Raw genomic sequence first — 19,479 nt, forward strand, 5'->3', positions numbered from 1 at the left:
TAGAAATGTTCCATGGGACAGTTCTTACGCCTACGATAACTTCGACGACATTTGGTCACACTGGTATGGTCTGTATAAACAAACACTCGATAAAAATGCACCTATGAAACGTACAAAGCTCCATAATAACCAGCTACCGTGGATCAGCCCCGATATTCAAATGAAAATCCGCAAACGTAACCGTGTTTACGAGAAGTTTGAACGCACAGCAACAGACTTAAATTGGTCCAACTGTAGAGAACAAAGGAACAGAGTTACAACTTTAAAGAAAAGAGCGGTCAAAGATTTCTGTACCGACGCTGCCTCGTCAAAATCATCTCCTGGTCTATTTTGGAAAAAAATTAAACTTCTTCTCCGAAATAACAGCCTGAACGGCGACAGTTTTAGCGACATTTTTCTTCTTGACAAAGGAGAAGTACCACCTAACCCTTGCGCCCATGAGTTCTTTGCGAGACCAAGAATCCAAGAATCTATTTTACACCTTTCCGAGGGAGATTTTGAAGACCATCCAGGCATTGCGACTATCAAGAAAAACAATTCCGGCTAAATTTCTCGTTTACAGAAATAAACTCGAACGTCACAATTGCCCATTTATCAAAAACAGAAGACAGGAAATCAACTGGCGACGATGGTCTCTCCCCAAATATCTTAAAACTATACCCCCTGCTTTAGCCAGTCCACTAAAGACCCTGTTTAATTATTGTTTTAGCACAAGTACACTGCCTAGCGACTGGAAAATAAGTAACGTCTCCTCAATCTATAAAAGAAGTGACACGTCAGACAAGAAAAATTACTGACCAGTCAGCGTTCTTCCCTCAATCTCCGAAATAATTAAGAAAGTGTTATTTGATCAATTTTACTCCCCATTTTTACCTAACTCCTCCCCAGAAATATCCGGTTTCCTTTTGGAACGCTCCACCACTACTGCACTAATAAAACTAACAGACGATTGGAGAAAAGCCCTCGACGAAAAAAAGGAAGTGGGCGTGGTCGCTATCGACTTGTCTAAAGCGTTCGACTGTATCTACCACAACCTACTACTTACAAAGTTAAAGGCATATGGTCTACAAGACACAACTCTCAAACTACTAAGGTCAGTTTGTACACGAACGGAAACGAAGGGTAACGTGAAATAATGGCTGCTCTGACTGGGCACCTATGCTTTGCGGTATTCCCCAAGGGAGTCTTCTTAGCCCCATTCTGTTTAACATTTTTATGAACGATATGAACGAAGCTGTCAATGCCTCTTCTCTTCGTCTCTACGCAGATGATACTACCCAGTATATGGCAGACAAAAACCCAATTATACTACAATTCTCGCTAAAATCAAGATATGGAAAGAATATCATCTTGGCTTAACCATAACTCTCTTCAGAGCGACGGAGACAAGACACAAGCGATAGTACTTGGGAAATGTACCTACCATTACGACTTTAAACTTAACGGCTCTTCTATCGACATCAAAGAGCACCTAATGATCCTCTGAGTATGACTTTTGAGGAACATGTAAAGGGGATACTAAAGAAAGTATTTACTAAGATAGCCGCATTCCGTCACCTTAAGCGCCTGGTGCCTCCCAGTACCCTGCTAGTTCTCTAAAAGAGTTTTGTATTATCACACTTTAAGTATTATAATCCCCTACTTATCGATACAGGTAAAACTTTGAATAAGAAATAAATAGATGCAAACTACTACGGTCTTCGAACATTAATGAACTTAGGAAAAAGCACCAACTACGAATCAGTCCTCAGAACAGCAGATTTGAACACTCTGAGACATAGACGTTTAGAACAGTCACTAATAATTTTTTTATAAATGCTACAAGGAAAAAGGCCCAAGTTAACTAGCCAACCTATTTAAATCACGAATCATCCCTTACAATCTTAGAAATAGAGGACTTAACGAAGTCCAAAATTCATACAACAGCAAATTTCTTCATAATTCATATTCTTTTGTTATTTCTCGGATCTGGAAGCAACTGCCACCTACTGTTAAAACCACTCCGAACTTAGCTTGTTTCCGATGGCACTTACAGAACCTTACATTCACCGGCTGCCAATGAAAAAAACTGTCTATAACATCAACTCACCACAACTATTCGTGTATTTTTTAGTTTTAGATTTGCTCCGAAGCTTTTTTTTTATATACATCCAGATATATATAAATAGCTTACTTCGATTAACTTATAGATTAGCCACTATTCAGACTTTAGATTTGTTAGGTAATCTTTCTATATACATATTTGTAAATAGGCCAGTCACTTTTATCATGAGCTCCAGGCTCGGGTGATCTGGGCGACCACTCCCTGTATACCTGAAAAAAATAAATCATCCTTCTCCTTCTCCTATCCTTGGAATAAAATAGGTTTCCTGATGTTGTAATGTACCTTCCAAGATCAAAGAAGTCCTACAAGAGATTTCGTTCCAGACAAAGAAGGTTCTGGATGTAAAGTTTTACCTTTTCATCCAGAAAAGGATGAATCAAGAAAAGAAAAGAAAAGAACAGGAAAGGATGAAGATTTTAAAAAAATATCCATTTTATGCAGACGGTGCTTTATGAGCTAGTTGAAGCTTTGCTTATCGCGATGTTTCTAAATGAAACTGAACTCTGTTATTTGGGGTTTCCTGAGGTTTTCCCACTGATTTATATGACGATAATTTTTCTCCAGCTCATATCTCATTCATTTTCTTATGATGCTTGTCTTGTTTTCAAATCAAAGTAAGATATCATGACATAGGACCCTACTTCAGCGATTCAAAAACATATTCTCTATTCAGGAGACAATAACCATCTTTTCAGCAAGTAATGGTTAGGCATTATTGAAATTATGGTCTTTCGTGAAAGCTTGGTCAAACAGGCAAGTAAACTTAGATGATTCATGAAGTTATCATTCGTTTCTTTGATGCAAAACTATCTCACTACTTCTGTACATAGGGCATTTTAGTTCAATTTTTTTTATTTTTCACGTCATCTTCACATTATGTTATAGAGAAATGAAAGAACGGGACTGTACTATTGAGTTTTTATTTATTTATTTTTTGCTCACATTAACCTTTTTATACTCCTCAAAGGAGAGACGTTACCTTGTTGAAGAGACAAATTTATGTAACATTATACAACGTTGTTAATTATTAAAATTGTTGTTTCTTTCCATCAACATTTAGAATAACATTTCAGCATCCCGCGCGTCTTGCCACGTCACACAGTCGACGTTTCATGATAACATTGTCATCAGCGTCCTATGAAAAAAGAGAGAAATAAAGAAACTAAACAGAAATACAATATAAAAAAACAAATTGTTCAAGGATTCTTAAATTATAGATATTGATGCAAAACAATATGTCGACAACCTGCCGTTGACGAATCATTTTTTATTAATTTGATATTAACATTATTTTATTTTTGTATTAACCATCTAAAAATTAGTGCTTTTCCATTTTCATAGATCAAACTTCAGATAACTCACACGTGAGGAATTTTCTAACTGAAACGTTTTGGAATCTTCATGGTACGAACTTGCTACAAACAAACATTAAAAACCGTAAATGGTAATGAGAGTGACGTCAAAATTATCATGTTGGGTGAAACCAAATGGAACTTAAGGTAGCTTAAGTTTCAAATTTCGAAAGAAATCTAAACAAGAGAAAAACAAAACTTTCATTTATCCAATAGTTTTCTCAGCCTTTCAAGAACTTTAGACCTACTGATGTTTATGGTGAAAAACATTTTATCCGGCACGTACCCAATTATGCCATATTTCATCCAAAAGAACAAATCATCATGAGTATAAAAGGTGAATAAATGGAAAACAAAACTCACAGCGTATGAAGGTACTCACCTGAAAATCCCTGATCACCTCGAAGGCTCTTTTTCCACCGTTGTCTGCTGGGTGTCCATAGGCATCAGACTCGGGTGAAAATAACACCAGGAGGAAGAGTAAACCGATCAGACAAGTAAACAGTTTGACTGCCATTCTAGCGCTGGGTACTTTCTTGTCAACGAGAGCTTGTCTTGGGTGCTAATGTAAAATAATCTGGGCCACTTGTTTGTGGTCTTTTATAGGCTGAAATTACCATTAATTATGAACATGAAATAAAAGTACACTTTTAACATTCTGTTGGATACCAAATGGCCATCTCTGAGAAAAAGAAGAAAAAAATGACAGGTCAGAAATAAAGAAATATAATTGTTCATGGCAAAGAAATTGACCTTAAACCTTTTATTTGAAAAAATAATAGACATTGACACACTATGTTTAAACGGCTATTATACATAAATCGTAACAAAACATAATTAGTATCGCGGAGGCATTAGCGAAATTTTGAAATTACACAGTGCGGAGTTATTATGATCTAAACTTTAAAAAAAATGATTAGATTTTGTAACTTTACAACAATTTTAATCGTTCATAGCAAACGATATTGATTATTTATAAGGTAACTATGCCACGCCTATTTTTGCATCCTTTGATAAGAAGAAAGTTACTTGAAAAACTTACCTTTATAATGATAGGTAATGGATAAAAAATCTGTAAAACTTGTTTACCCATAATTGACAACGTGCTGTTCTCTCGCATCATCCCGCTCTGACCAATGTTTTGATCTCTAAAATACTGTTTACAGCTGGAACTGCACATCTTATTGATTACTGTTAGTTTGATTTACATTTCAGAGTAGCTTTTCACTGTCACTCAGAGTTTTTAAGTTAAAACAACTCTCACACACTTCTATTAGCATTTTCTCCCTGATATTGCCTATTTGCTTTTTAATTACCAACCTAAACGAAAATTAATGAAATTGATTTTCTTTAATGACGTATATACAGTATGTGGATATTAAAATAAAAAGGTAAAAAAAAAATTGTATTTGGATAAACATGGTTGCTGACATACCTTCCCAAATTTAAAGATTACGGGTAGCAATTCCGCACTGAAGCACAGGCTGGGGCAGGGATAGGTGGGTGGGTTCATTTTTTATCAAATGAACTAAGTGTAGCAGGAAAGAGCAGGGCAATATTTTTAGTCATTAAAGCTCCTTACAGGCTCTTCTTTCCACACGTCTGTAAAACGCATCAGAAATGCCACGTATCGGCTGATATGAGTCAATTAGAAATCTGTATCCACTCACTTATGCATCCGTTCTGCACGATAATTTCGTAATGGCATTAAACGCCTGTTTTATGCATATATGTCATATATATTTTCATCCGTTCGAGCCTCAGACTCCAATGAATAAAGCTTCCAAGCTGCTCCCAAGCATTGGGAGTCGAAAAGCTCAGTTTCAAAACCGAAACAAAAACAAAGATTAAATAAAATGAAAAATAAAACTTGTTGTTAAAATAATATACAAGTTAAAAAAAGCATTGGTTGTATTAAGCTCCAATCAACAGGTGTAGCCTGTATTTTACAGATGCACTCAGGGATATTTCATGAAAGGTTTAATAAATGATTGTTTCAATACTGATGATAATAATCAAAAACAAAACAGGAGTTTCAGCACTAATTTCTTTTTTAATTTTTAATTCTTACACGTCAACCTGTATTTGTCATCAACATAAATTTTTCATTAATTCACATTTTTTGCGCCATAACGCACTAGAAACTCTAGTAGATGAATACGTGTGTGATTCGGCTGCTTCTGAAATCCTGTTTCAGCAACCCATTCTTCTTGCCACGTCACACACAAGGCGCGTAACGAGCTAGGACATTTCTAGCGTCGTCCTACGGAAAGAATGGAAGAGTAAATAACTGTAGCAAAGTTAAAATGACACCAACATGCAAGGACAATTTCTTTGTTATATACCTACTAGAAGTATGAAGTACATTGGTGCGTTGCTTGATCGTTGGACCGATTCATCGTCTTAGGAATTTTAAACGAGTAATGAAACAGGCAATTTATGCATTTTCGAATACGTTTTGTCATTCTTTCGACTCTCTTTGACAGAATTTTCTTAGATCTAATGGACTTTAAATTGATGGACTTGTCGCAAAAATGAGTAGTTAGGTATTGTGAAAAGTCAAAACCAAAAACAAATAGTTCTTACTTACCTTCTCGTCATTATGGTTTAAAAAGCCTCTCTTACCATGGCCAGGAGAACCATGTTTTGCTCCATTGGCAAAGGCGTCAGATTCAGGCAGAGATGCCACCATAAGGAATGAACACAAACCAGACAAAAAAAGAAATCGACTGTCATTCTTTCACAAGGCACTTTCTGTTCAGAGAATTGTTTCGGCGTTTACAGAGTTTAGAGTCTTTTTTTAGTTGTCTTGAATAGGCAATAATTTTTGGCGATAAATTATTTAAAGAAAATGATCAAAACTATTAACTTCTGGTTGGTTAAAGTGACTAAAATTAATACTAAAAGGACGGAGATGCGATGGAGGAATAAATTGCCACACGAGAAAAAAAAATACGCAGTGTAGTTTTTACTTTTATAAATGAAATAGCGAAGAAAGACATGCTATATGTAAAAGTTCATTAATGTGAATACTAAATAACAAATTAAATAGTCATAGTAAAAGAAAAAAAATTCCAGTAGTATGACACTTTATGAAGATAACACGACAAATTTGATAACGTCGGTTTTTTTTACCGCTTGTTTTGGAGACAATGAGACTGAAACATGAAAGTTATCAGCTTACTAAATTCTCAGGATGGAAAAGTAATCAGTTGTCTCCATAGCTGCTTTACACGTGATCAATTGAAAAGGAACGATTTCCGGTCTTTTATTATTAATATTCATATTTAATCTTTTTTTCTTTTACAAGTTCATTCTTTGGCTTTTTTTTTTTTTACCTACTTCTCACATTTACCAAATCATCCACGGATGATTTGGTTATTAAAAGCTCCGTAAATGTAAACCTACAAAGGGATGTATTTTAAATTGTCACCAAGGTGTCAATCAATTGACCGCTCGATTTTCTACCGACATTTATAATTTATCCCTAAAAGATAGATTTTAAAGATTTCATTTGACGAAGAAGGGGGCAACATACGATGAGGATTTCGATCCGTTGGGTAAAAGATTAGAAATAAAAAGAAAAACGCTTTGAGGTTTGAGTCATTGCTGCTTACTGCAGTTTTTCGCAGCGATAATAAATGAGCTTTGTCTTCTGTTAGGTTTAGTATGGATTTCTAAATAAGAACAAATTGTTAATGAATAATCTTAGTTAGAAAACATGCAACCTTGTGCCAGCCAACCTCGCTCTCTCAGCTACCTACCCACTGGAAGAGGAGAGATACTGGAGAGAAGCAAGAAGAAAGCTGCAGCCTTTAGACTTCAATTAAAAGCTCCATAGAGGAGTGATATCTTGTGATATATCTTACAAATATTCAAAAAAGGGCATTGGTCATCGAATTTTTTTGTCAAGAGCCACACCATTTAAACAGAACAGAATAACTACGTAGTATATATCAGCGACGTGATATCTTGCAAAGCCAATGAAATATCCTATAATGTATAAAGCTCATTTAACTTTAAATTAAGGCCTACCTATTCTATGAAAAGAACTATTTATTTTGCCTAACTTATTTCTAAAAAGCACGGCGAAAAAGTGTTCACCACACGGAAAAGGAAGGTTGAATTTACGGAAAAGGTAGGTAGAATTCACAGAAAACGCGGCATTTTACTAACGTTTACCCGTGTTTTACATACGGAAAATCCGACGTTTTCCGTGCATTTTCGCATCGGTGGATCCCAGTATTCGTTCCACTATTTGGTAGTTTTCCTTCGCGGTAAATGCAGGTAAACAATGCATTTTACGGCTTTAACCGTTTAGTTAACGCATGGCAAACAGCTTGTTTTCCTTGAGTTCAATGGCATTTTCCGAGTAACCATCAATGTATTCACGGGAGTTAACGGCTGAAAACATGCATTTTCCGGGAAGGTTAATGTGTGTAAATACGGGAAAACCCAATGTTTTCCTGTGTTTGTCGTTCGTATAACCCATAGAAAATATCATGTTTTCTTCTCTTCGCAACCCTTTTTCGCCAGTGCACGAAATGTTCTCAAGAGCTTTCCAATCGAAAGCATGCATTTTCCAAGGGTTTTTCGCGATGATGAATTCGAGAAAATTCGTTAAAATGCATTTTCTGGCGTTTTACCATTTATTGCTGTTCGGTTAACCTATAGAAAACAACATGTATTTTGCCACTCAAAGCTGTTTTGCGCATTCAAACGTTATGTTCACTAAATTTTACCAGTCACAAGGAAGCATGCATTTTCCGGTATCATTTTCCCTCGTTTACCGCCGCTCGGTTCATCGCTGTTCGTCAATTTTCACTTCCTGGACTCAACTATATATATTGCCGGTTCTCAAAGCATTTTGTCCTATTTCCCTCTCCCAGACAGGATAAGCATCTCTTTAGTAATTATCAACAAGGTTATTAATGCACAATGATGTTAGTGGTACAGTTTATTCAGAATTCAAAACGGAACCTGATAACAATCATGTTTATCAGCCATATTTTACTTTACAAATTTTTTTTTCTCTCTGAAGCCAAAAAGAGGCAAAACTTTTAAGTTTACAGTACAATTAATACAATAAAGTTGGAAGAATGACTCTCTAAAAAATTATATACAAACTGTAACCAGAAAACTGATTTCTAGATACATAACCCAACCAGCTTCAATGACTGAATTGCCTCAAATGGCCCAATCAGTCAATTAAAACCAACTGCTTTAGATGAACTAACCAGTGAAGATGACTAAATTGCCTCAAACGACCCAATCAGTTAACGTTCAGCTCAAATAACTGACTTGCCTAAAATGACCCAATCAGTTCCAGTGAGCCCGCTCAAATGACTAAATTGCTTAAAATGACAAAGTCAGTTCTAGTCACCCTGCTGCCTAAAATGATCCAATCAGACCCAGTGACCCAACTGCCTCAAATGGCCTAACCAGTGATAGTCAGAAACTTTTGGGGGTTAATATTGACAAACACTTAACCTTTGATGTACACGTTGAGGAACAGTGCAAGAAGTTGTCCCAGAGTATAGCGGTTCTTAGAAAGATAAGGAGATTCATCCCTATTGAACAGCGCATACTTTACTACAATGCTATGATCAAACAAGTAATGTTGTATGGGTCAACTATCTGGTCAAACTGCTCTGCTGATAACTTAGCGAGAATCCTCAAGCTGCAAAAACGTGCTACCCGAGTAATTTTGGGAGCTGACACAAGATCAAATAGCGTAAATAGTTTTAATAAATTAGGGTGGCTCCCATGTTATGATGAAGCTAAAATCAATAAGTGCTCACTAGTCCTTAAGCGCCTTCAAGGAAACTGCCCAGGTACATGTATGACCTTCTTAAATGCTATGCAGACTTACACATACGCAGTGGGCGGTACAGAGCCTTAAACCTCCTCTGCCCCAGATGTGATCGTGAATCTGAGGGAAGGAGAACTTTTAGCGTGTCCGCAACCAGGCTCTGGAACTCTCTGCCCATTAACCTTAAAGAAAGTAATATGTATAACCTGATCTAGAAAGGTTATTTATAGATATTTTTTAACCAGATAAAATGAAGTTGATCATTTTAGCGTAACTGAAACTTAATTTTATTCATAGTTTTATGCTAATTCAACATTTCATAACCTTCCTCTCGCTCGACCTACCCCAACTGTATTCTTATTGTAATTATAGTTTGTAGATATTCATTGTAAGAATATCTTTATAAGTGTAATATAGTTTTTACTATTGTTAGTCCTATTCATACATACACTTATACTTCCTTTTCTTTAAGACATGTATTTTGTTACTTAACTTTGTTTTATAAATTTAGTTTGAGGGCCACTAGTTACTCAGTAGAAGTACTGTCCCGTGTTACTCTCGTTAAATAAAGTTGATTATGTCGCAGAGAAATCAACTGAATGCTACTTTCTAATCAGGCAGCACAGGGCGAAAACCGTAACCTGTGAGCCATGGAGTAAAAAAATAAATGTACATTAACTAATCCTAAAAAGCTTTTCCGTTGTGTCTACGGTCCTTCTTCTAACAGGAACTCAAACTGCCACCTTGAAAGTCCGGGCAATATTCAGCGTGACCGAGAGCACTGCCCTCTGCATCTTTCGCAGTACGTCTGTGCTTCTGCCTCCCACCAGCTCGCGCATCATGACATCCAGCTCCCGTGACCACCCTTCGAGGGCATCCATAATAATGTTAGATTGCTTCACCTCGTAGCCTGGGAACTGCTGTCTTAGTTCCCAGCGAAGGGGTCCGTACTTCAGTGTCTTCTCTTCATCCTTTCTTGTCCGATTGTTAACCGACGGGCAGCTCATTTTCAACGTCACAACTCTCTTGCACATATGATTTACAATGCGTGCACCCACCCTATTGCATCTGACCTCTTGTTGATCAGCATATATAGGGACATCCCAATAAGCTTTAACATTTTTTGACTCATACACGGGCTTCGGCTTGTCGGGTGAGTACCAGGGTGGTATCTCGTCTATAAATCCCTCATCATACAACAGTTCGTAAAACAGTACCTTCAGTGCTGCGTCGTGTCTAGAGAGATACTTGCTCTGGGCCAGCGCACTGCATCCTGACAAGATATGTGCCACACTCTCTGGAGCCTGGCCGCATAATCTGCACCTCACCTCGCCTTCTCCGCTTGTGTGGGTCTTCTGACTCGTGTATACTCGCGTTGGCAATAGCTGCTCATATAGCTCGACGAGTCCAGCAATTGTGTGTGATGGGCAGTTCTTCCACTCTGTGAGCCACCAGAAACACCCATCGGCACTCAAACTCTCATCCTCCAGCCTAGTAGTCACTAGACGCCCTTGCCACCGTTGGTTTCTGATCTCATCCTCTAACTTATGAATTTGGCACCTCTGCACCTCTTTCTTGATCCCTTGCGCGTGTTCCAAATCCAACTCCAGCCCCAACTCCTCCGCGCACTTAGCCGCTTCTTTAAAAATTGACCTACGCCTCATCCTCGCGGCTTGCTCTTCAAACTCCCGTACCATTCCCAGTGCACGATCTTCATTACCATGGAGTCTGACTGCACCCTTGATTTTTGTGGCTTTGTACTCCATTTCAACAGAGCGCAATCCCCACCCTCCTCTACCTCTTGGCACATACAACAATGCATTCGAACTACATGGGTGTCTACCCCCACTCTCGACAACAATCTTGCGCGCTTCCCTATCGATCTGCTTAAATTCCATCACCGAACACTGTTGTGTCCACCTAAGATATCCAAGAACAGGCAATGCAAACTGATTTGACACTACCACCCGATTATAATCGGACAAGAGACTTGTCCAAATAACTGACAATCGTCTGAGATACTCTCTTGCTGCACACTCCAGGACCAACTTATCCTCCTTCCTAACACTCTCAAGTACTCCAAGGAACTTGTACCGCTCACCATCATCAAGACATGGTATTCTAGTCGACTCCACAACTCTCCCCCCTGAGAAAGCAGTCACTTGTACCCCCCTTTTCACATGGGCCACCGCACGCTTCTTTAGTTTCCACTGAAGCCCCACATTCTCCATAGATTACTTAACCATCTTCATAACCCGTTCAAGCTTACTCTCCGATGCAGCGAAGGTCTTGATATCATCAATATACAAGAGTCCCGTAACCTTGCTGTTAATAGGTGTGGACATCCGGTATCCTTCAGCGGCTCTGATCTTCCATGCCACTGGGTTCAAGCATACGGTGAACAGCCTCGGGCACAATGCTTCCCCCTGTGGTAACCCACTGTTGAACTTAATCCTTTCGGAGGTCTGTCTCCCTTCCCTTGTGATCGCCACTACCTTTGTGTTCCAACTCTTACACAGTTTAGCAATGACTTTACACAACCATGTGGAAAACCTGTGTAACTTCATCACCCCATTCAACCAACTATGATCTACAGAATCGTACGCCTTTTTAACATCAATCCAGGCCACGCTTAAATTCCGCCTCCTCCTATGACAATCCAACGCAACTGTTCGGTCGATCAATAAGTTGTCTGTTGTTCCACTGCACCCTGCACGTGCCCCCCTCTGCGCACCCTCCATTAGATCGTTCTCCTCAAGATGCTGGTTTGTTGTGATAAGCAGACACGAAGTGAACCACTTATAAAGCGTGTTTAGACATGTGATGGGTCGTTGGTTGTCGCTGGGAAACTCTCCGGGTTTTGGGATTAACGTTGTTTTCCCTTCACAAAACCATGCTGGATACTCTTCCTCATACTCGGAGGTCACACGGAATGACGAAATAACACCCTCATGCAGCGCTTAGGCACGTTTCCACCAAAAATTGGCGATAAGATCCGGTCCAGGTGCGCTCCAATTCTCCTTCCGCGCTAAAACGTTTACAGCCTCACTTGTAACTATGTCCCAGGCCTCCTCCACTGAAGGAGGGACACGATCGTGAATAATAGCTCGCAAATCATGCAGCCATTCCGCGCTTCCGTTTCCCGTTCCGCTCCCTTCCCATAATTCCTTCCAAAAGCTACTTGCTTCTTCGATATTAACCAACACCTTCTCCTCTATTTGCTCATCCCGTTTCCCAGGGTCTACATATTTTGGACGCTCACTCTCTTGGTCGTTAGCCAACACTCTTCTCATGCCCGCATATACCCGGCTAGTATCATCTTTAAATTGTTGATTAATCAACCTTGCTTCCTCTAGCTTGTTGCCTCGCACAAAGCCTTTCTTCAGTTTTCGTAAAGAGGATTTTTTCTTCTCAATATACTCGACAAGTGATGCTATAGATAACGTGCGGCATTCCTTGTGCAAAATCTTCCGGTTCCTTCTCCTCTCTTGGTGAGCTTTCGGTTTTCTTTCAAGCGATCCACTTCCGCTTTGGTAATTGAAATCTGTTTCCTTATTTCACATACTTTTTCTACGTACAGACGGCGTCGTATCTGTTGCTTACTCTCTCCAGCTGATGGTCTTTTCGGGCCTTTCTTTTTCCAACCTTTGTACAACAAAAATGCAATAACAACAGAGTAAAGCACGCAGCTTGCGATCCAAAGATACGTGAACGGGTTGTCCGTAGGGATTACTTTCTGTTGTCTCATCAGCTCTGCTGAGGCTTGATTGATGTTCTCGAGGTCGCGCTTTGTTGGCTTCTCCTTAATACGGGTGTCAAACTCGCGAGCTTTGTACTGACCTTGGCAGGTGTTAATTTGGCGTAAGATGGTAATTGATAATTCAAGCAAAGTGCGTGCCTCTTCACTGATGGTACTTGTCACTCCCTCGGGACTAAATCGTTCTCTCATATGCAAATCCAAATCTTCCTGCACAGCGCATGAATTAGCATTTTGCAACCCGTTAATATCTTCACCCAATTCTTAGCAAACACTCTCTCCCTCCTTCCTTCTTTCACTTCCCCCAATCCCTGCACTCAAACTCTCTGCAATACTACCGAAAGTCTTCTCTAGTCTGGCGGCTTGATCCCACAGGTTTTGACTCGTCAGTGCGAAGTCACCATATCCTTTCTCTTCCCACAATTCTTTCATCATCTGCATATAACCCATCTTTCGTCCATTATTCAACCGCGGGGTATTATCTGATTTCACCCTTTCCAAAGCTCTCTTCTTGCACTCCAACAAGTCATTGTTCATCTTAACATTAATATTATTATTATTATTGTTATTATTATTAAATGACTCAATTGCCTCAAATGACCCAAAGTTCCAATAAGCCATTTGCCTCAAATGACCCAACTGGCTCAAATGCCTTAATTGTCTCAAGTATCCCAATCAGTTCTAGTAACCCAACTGCTCCAAATGACCCAACCAGCCAAAATGACAAAAGTAGCCTCAAATGACCCAATCGGTCCAAGTGACACGACTGCCTAAAATGACTTAACTGGCTCAAATTGCTGAATCGCCTCAAATGACCCAATCGGGGTCAATATTCTAAATATTAGACAAGATATCCGCTGGCGTTTTCACGGAGCAGGATTAAGAGCAGGAAATAATAATCACGATCGGCAAACATGTTACTTTCATGGCACTGACCATCAGAGTTTCTCAGATAAAACACTTTGAAAGTGCATTGTTCAGACGCGTAAGAAAACACTAGGAAAACTTTCCGGAAAACGAATTATTTACCGGAGACGAACTCTGTAGTTTCTTGCCGTTTAGCATCAGTAACTCTGTTTGAAAACGCTTCGAAAATGCAGTGCTCGTGCGCTCGCGAAAACTGTAGAAAAACACACAGGAAAACAATTCAAGCTGTTCACGAGTGTTTCCATAGAGCAGGAAAACAATAGACGACCAACACATTTTCATGGACTAATCTCCTTAAATAATTCTGTGAGAAAATGCTTAAAAAATGTAGCGTTCGCGCGCTCAGGAAAACTAAAGAAACTTTCGGTAGAGCAAGCTGTACACTAGCGTTTTTATAGAGCGGGAAAACAATCGACGAATATCATGTTTTATGCCATTCACCGTTAGTAATTCAGTAGGAAGATGCTTGGAAAATGTAGCGTTCGTGCGTTCGGGAAAACTATAGAAAAACGTTCAGGAAAACAAGCTACACACTAGCGTTTTCACGGAGCAGGAAAACAATCAACAAAATCATGTTTTCATGACATTTACCGTTGGTAATTATGCGAGTAAACGCTCGGAAAATGCAGCGTTTGTAAGCTCGGGAAAACTAGACTTATAAAACGTTCAGGAAAACAAGCTATACACTTGTGTTTTCGTAGAGCAGGAAAACAATCAACAAAACATCATATTTTCATGCATTTACGTCGGTAATTCCGCGGAAAAACGCTGGGAAAATGCAGCATTCGTGCGCTCGGGAAAACTATAAGTCTACTCTGGGGCCTTAAGTCACCGTAACTTTGGGCGACTTTGGGCAATTTACGGAGACTTAAGGCGACTTAAGTAAAATTGGCAGAAAAAAACATTGCCACTTTTGGCGTTTCAGTTTAAGGCGACTTAAGGCGACTTAAAGCGATTTTATTTGACTGAAGTGATAAAATCAAAGTTAGCGAGTAGTCTTTCCAATAAAATCAAAGTTAGCGATTAGTCTTTCCATAAACCTTCAAAATATTTACAGAATCCGTTGCAGTAAACGCAATAGTCATTTTGGAAAACAATCGACAAACATCGTGTTTTCATGGCATTCACCGTTAGTTATTCCATGGAAAAATGCAACATTCGCACACACGGGAATACCACAGAAAAACAGGCTATTCATTGGTATTTTCCTAGTGCTGGATAACATGCCATGAACTTCGTGTTGTTCTTGAGTTTTACTGAGGGTGAACATTGAATTTGGCGTGCGTTTTAAGTTATCGGAAAACTTGAACGTAATGTTGAGTTTTTCTGTCATTCACCATTCCGGAACCAAATCAGTGAACGGTGAACGAGGGTTAATTATCAACGGTGAACGAGGGATTTTTTTTAGCCGAGAAGAGACCGTTTGAAACCGTTTGAAACCAAGAAGAGACCGTTTAAAAACGATTCTCAGAGCACTGCAATGCTATCCCAATACATCATGTACATCACTATTTCTTGCGTTGTGATAACACAGCCTTGGAAAAACATTAAGATAATGTTGTTGATGAGAACGACTGCGATAACTAAGTACATGCAATGGTTATAGGACTGAGTGGAGTCCCAGATTCTCAGAGCACTGCAATGCTATCCCAATACATCATGTACATCACTATTTCTTGCGTTGTGATAACACAGCCTTGGAAAAACATTAAGATAATGTTGTTGATGAGAACGACTGCGATAACTAAGTACATGCAATGGTTATAGGACTGAGTGGAGTCCCATTCGGTCTGTAATCATGTCAGTGATAACAAAAGCGGACGAACGCGCAGCGGCAGTCCGATTTGTTCACTACGAGTATGATTAAAGACCGAATCGGACGACACAAAGTCTTATTACCAATTAATCATAAAAATTACAATTTCCGAGCAATGAAGAATAAACAGACTATCCCATAACAGCTAGGCAAGTGAATTAGTGCGAAAAAGGACTTTTTTTTCATTACAATCAAGGAAACTGTATTTTTTTTAATTGCTATATTTGATTTAATTACCAGTTTTCCTCACTGACCCGAATAATTCTTATCATTTTAGCTTATAGAATTTTATGTAAAAATCAAATAAATATATCTTATTAACCAAGCGCGAGGGCCGTACTGGGAGAATATCGGCCCGAGGTCTTGACAGTACGGACCGAGCGCTGCGAGGTCCGTACAAAAAAGACCGAGGGCCGATATTCTTATAGTACGGTCCCGAGCAAGCTTGGTTAATAAGAGATTTATTATACGACTGAAGTTCAAAGGGACACAAGTGCGGTATCATTCGGGACCATTCGGGACAATGCCCGGTCCAACACTTAGAGAGTATTGGACCGGCAATAGAGCATTTTGATTGGTTGATTTTAGTTATTGGCCCTCTGACTGCCCGAGTCGTGTAATAAATATATCTTATTAGACGTTTACTTGTGTAGTATCGCTGAGTATTTTTACGAGTTGTGCTGTATTTTGACGAGCCCGTAGAGCGAGTCAAAATACAAACAACGAGTAAAAATACTCAGCGATACTACACAACAAAACGACTAATAAGTTATTTATTATCCAACACGCCAAACTGTTATTTCAGTGCGGGCGAATTTCGCGGATATTTATTTACGGGGAGTGCGTGACAGAAGTATGTCAAGCTGTTTTTCTTCGTTCGATTCATCTAATGAACTTTGACCTATATTTGCCGGCCATTCTGACTCTTCGTTGTCGGAAATATGATTCAGATTGTCCGCCACTTTGTTTTTTTCGTAACTACAATCCAATTCTTCGCTTACGCGATGCGAGAAAACCTGTTTAACCGGTACTCTACAATAGACGAGAACAAATACCGCGTGATATTTGTACTCGTCTATGGCGTTTTTTGTACTCTTCTAAGTGCAGTTGGATAATAAAATCTGTTATTTGTTATTTTCCTTCTTCTTATCACCTTTTTTACTTGGAAATTTGAAGTTATAGTTAGGAGAATTTCTTTGTTAGCTACCCTTGGGAGAGGGACGATAAAAGGAGCTGAGTAGTGCACATCCACCGTGCTACTCACGCACGATTCAGAAAGCCTCGGAGTACAGTAGCATATTGGAATGAAATAGGTGTCTTGATGTTGTAATCAAAGAAGTCCTACGAGAGATTTCGTCCCACACAAAGAAGGTGCTGGATGTAAAGTTTTACTTTTTCAGAAAATAAGAAAAAGATCCATTTTATGCAGACGGCGCTTTATGAGGTAGTTGAAGCTTTGCTAGTCGCGATATTTCTAAATGAAACTAAACTCTGTTATTCGGGGCTTCCTGAGGTTTTCCCATTGATTTATAGACGATAATTTTGCTCGAGCTCATTTCCTACTTCTAATAATGTTTGTCTTATTTTTAAATCAAAGTGAGATATCATGACATAGGACTCTACCTCAGCTATTAAGAAACATATACTGTATTCTCTATTTAGGAGACAACAGCTCTGTTTTCAGCTAGTAACGGTGGGGCATTATTCATATTATGGTCTTTCGTGAAGATTTTGAAAACCATCCAAGCATTGCGACTATCAAGACAAACAATTCCGGCTAAATTTCTCGTTTACAGAAATAAACTCGAACGTCACAACTGCCCATTTATCAAAAACAGAAGTCAAGAGATCAATCGGCCTCTCCCCAAAGATCTTAAAACTATACACCCCTGCTTTAGCCAGTCCACTAAAGACCCTGTTTAATTATTGTATTAGCACAAGTACCCTGCCTAGCGAATGAAAAATAAGTAACGTCGCCTCGATCTATAAAAGAAGTGACACGTCAGACAAGAAAAATTACTGACCAGTCAGCGTTCTTCCCTCAGTCTCCGAAATATTTAAGAAAGTGTTATTTGATCAATTTTACTCCCCATTTTAACCTACCTCCTCCCCCGAAATATTCGGTTTCCTTTAGGAACGCTCCACCGCTACTGCACTAATAAAACTAACAGACGATTGGAGAAAAGCCCTCGACGAAAAAAAGGAAATGGGCGTGGTCGCTATCGACTTGTCAAAGGCGTTCGACTGTATCTACCACAACCTACTACTTACAAAATTAAAGGCATATGGTCTACAAGACACAACTCTCAAACTACTAAGGTCAGTTTGTACACGAACGGAAACGAAGGGTAACGTGAAACAATAGCTGCTCTGACTGGGCACCTATGCTTTGCGGTATTCCCCAAGGGAGTCTTCTTAGCCCCATTCTGTTTAACATTTTTATGAACGATATGAACGAAGCTGTCAATGTATCTTCTCTTCGTCTCTACGCAGATGATACTACCCAGTATATGGCAGACAAAAACCCAATTATACTACAATTCTCGCTAAAATCAAGATATGGAAAGAATATCATCTTGGCTTAACCATAACTCTCTTCAGAGCGACGGAGACAAGACACAAGCGATAGTACTTGGGAAATGTACCTACCATTACGACTTTAACTTAACGGCTCTTCTATCGACATCAAAGAGCACCTAATGATCCTCTGAGTATGACTTTTGAGGAACATGTAAAGGGGATACTAAAGAAAGTATTTACTAAGATAGCCGCACTCCGTCACCTTAAGCGCCTGGTGCCTCCCAGTACCCTGCTAGTTCTCTAAAAGAGTTTTGTCTTATCACACTTTAAGTATTATAATCCCCTACTTATCGATATAGGTAAAACTTTGAATAAAAAATAAATAGATGCAAACTACTACGGTCTTCGAACATTAATGAACTTAGGAAAAAGCACCAACTACGAATCAGTCCTCAGAACAGCAGATTTGAACACTCTGAGACATAGACGTTTAGAACAGTCACTAATAATTTTTTTATAAATGCTACAAGGAAAAAGGCCCAAGTTAATTAGCCAACCTATTTAAATCACGAATCATCCCTTACAATCTTAGAAATAGAGGACTTAACGAAGTCCAAAATTCATACAACAGCAAATTTCTTCATAATTCATATTCTTTTGTTATTTCTCGGATCTGGAAGCAACTGCCACCTACTGTTAAAACCACTCCGAACTTAGCTTGTTTCCGATGGCACTTACAGAACCTTACATTCACCGGCTGCCAATGAAAAAACTGTCTATAACATCAACTCACCACAACTATTCGTGTATTTTTTAGTTTTAGATTTGCTCCGAAGCTTTTTTTTTATATACATCCAGATATATATAAATAGCTTACTTCGATTAACTTATAGATTAGCCACTATTCAGACTTTAGATTTGTTAGGTAATCTTTCTATATACATATTTGTAAATAGGCCAGTCACTTTTATCATGAGCTCCAGGCTCGGGTGATCTGGGCGACCACCCCCTGTATACCTGAAAAAAATAAATCATCCTTCTCCTTCTCCTATCCTTGGAATAAAATAGGTTTCCTGATGTTGTAATGTACCTTCCAAGATCAAAGAAGTCCCACAAGAGATTTCGTTCCAGACAAAGAAGGTTCTGGATATAAAGTTTTACCTTTTCATCCAGAAAAGGATGAATCAAGAA

At 38.9% G+C, this 19,479-nt stretch overlaps 1 long non-coding RNA gene across 1 annotated transcript; it reads right to left on the minus strand.

Moving 5' to 3' along the window:
• Positions 1 to 3,015: 3,015 nt before the first annotated feature.
• LOC148723304 (uncharacterized) lies at positions 3,016 to 4,038 on the minus strand. The gene is made up of 2 exons (XR_015991354.1): positions 3,839 to 4,038; positions 3,016 to 3,239 (listed from the first exon to the last, which is right to left on the minus strand). It is a non-coding gene; the product is annotated as an uncharacterized LOC148723304 (long non-coding RNA).
• Positions 4,039 to 19,479: the final 15,441 nt, after the last annotated feature.

Source organism: Stylophora pistillata, chromosome 9 (assembly GCF_964205215.1).
Source record: "Stylophora pistillata chromosome 9, jaStyPist1.2, whole genome shotgun sequence".
Taxonomy (NCBI): Eukaryota; Metazoa; Cnidaria; class Anthozoa; order Scleractinia; family Pocilloporidae; genus Stylophora; species Stylophora pistillata.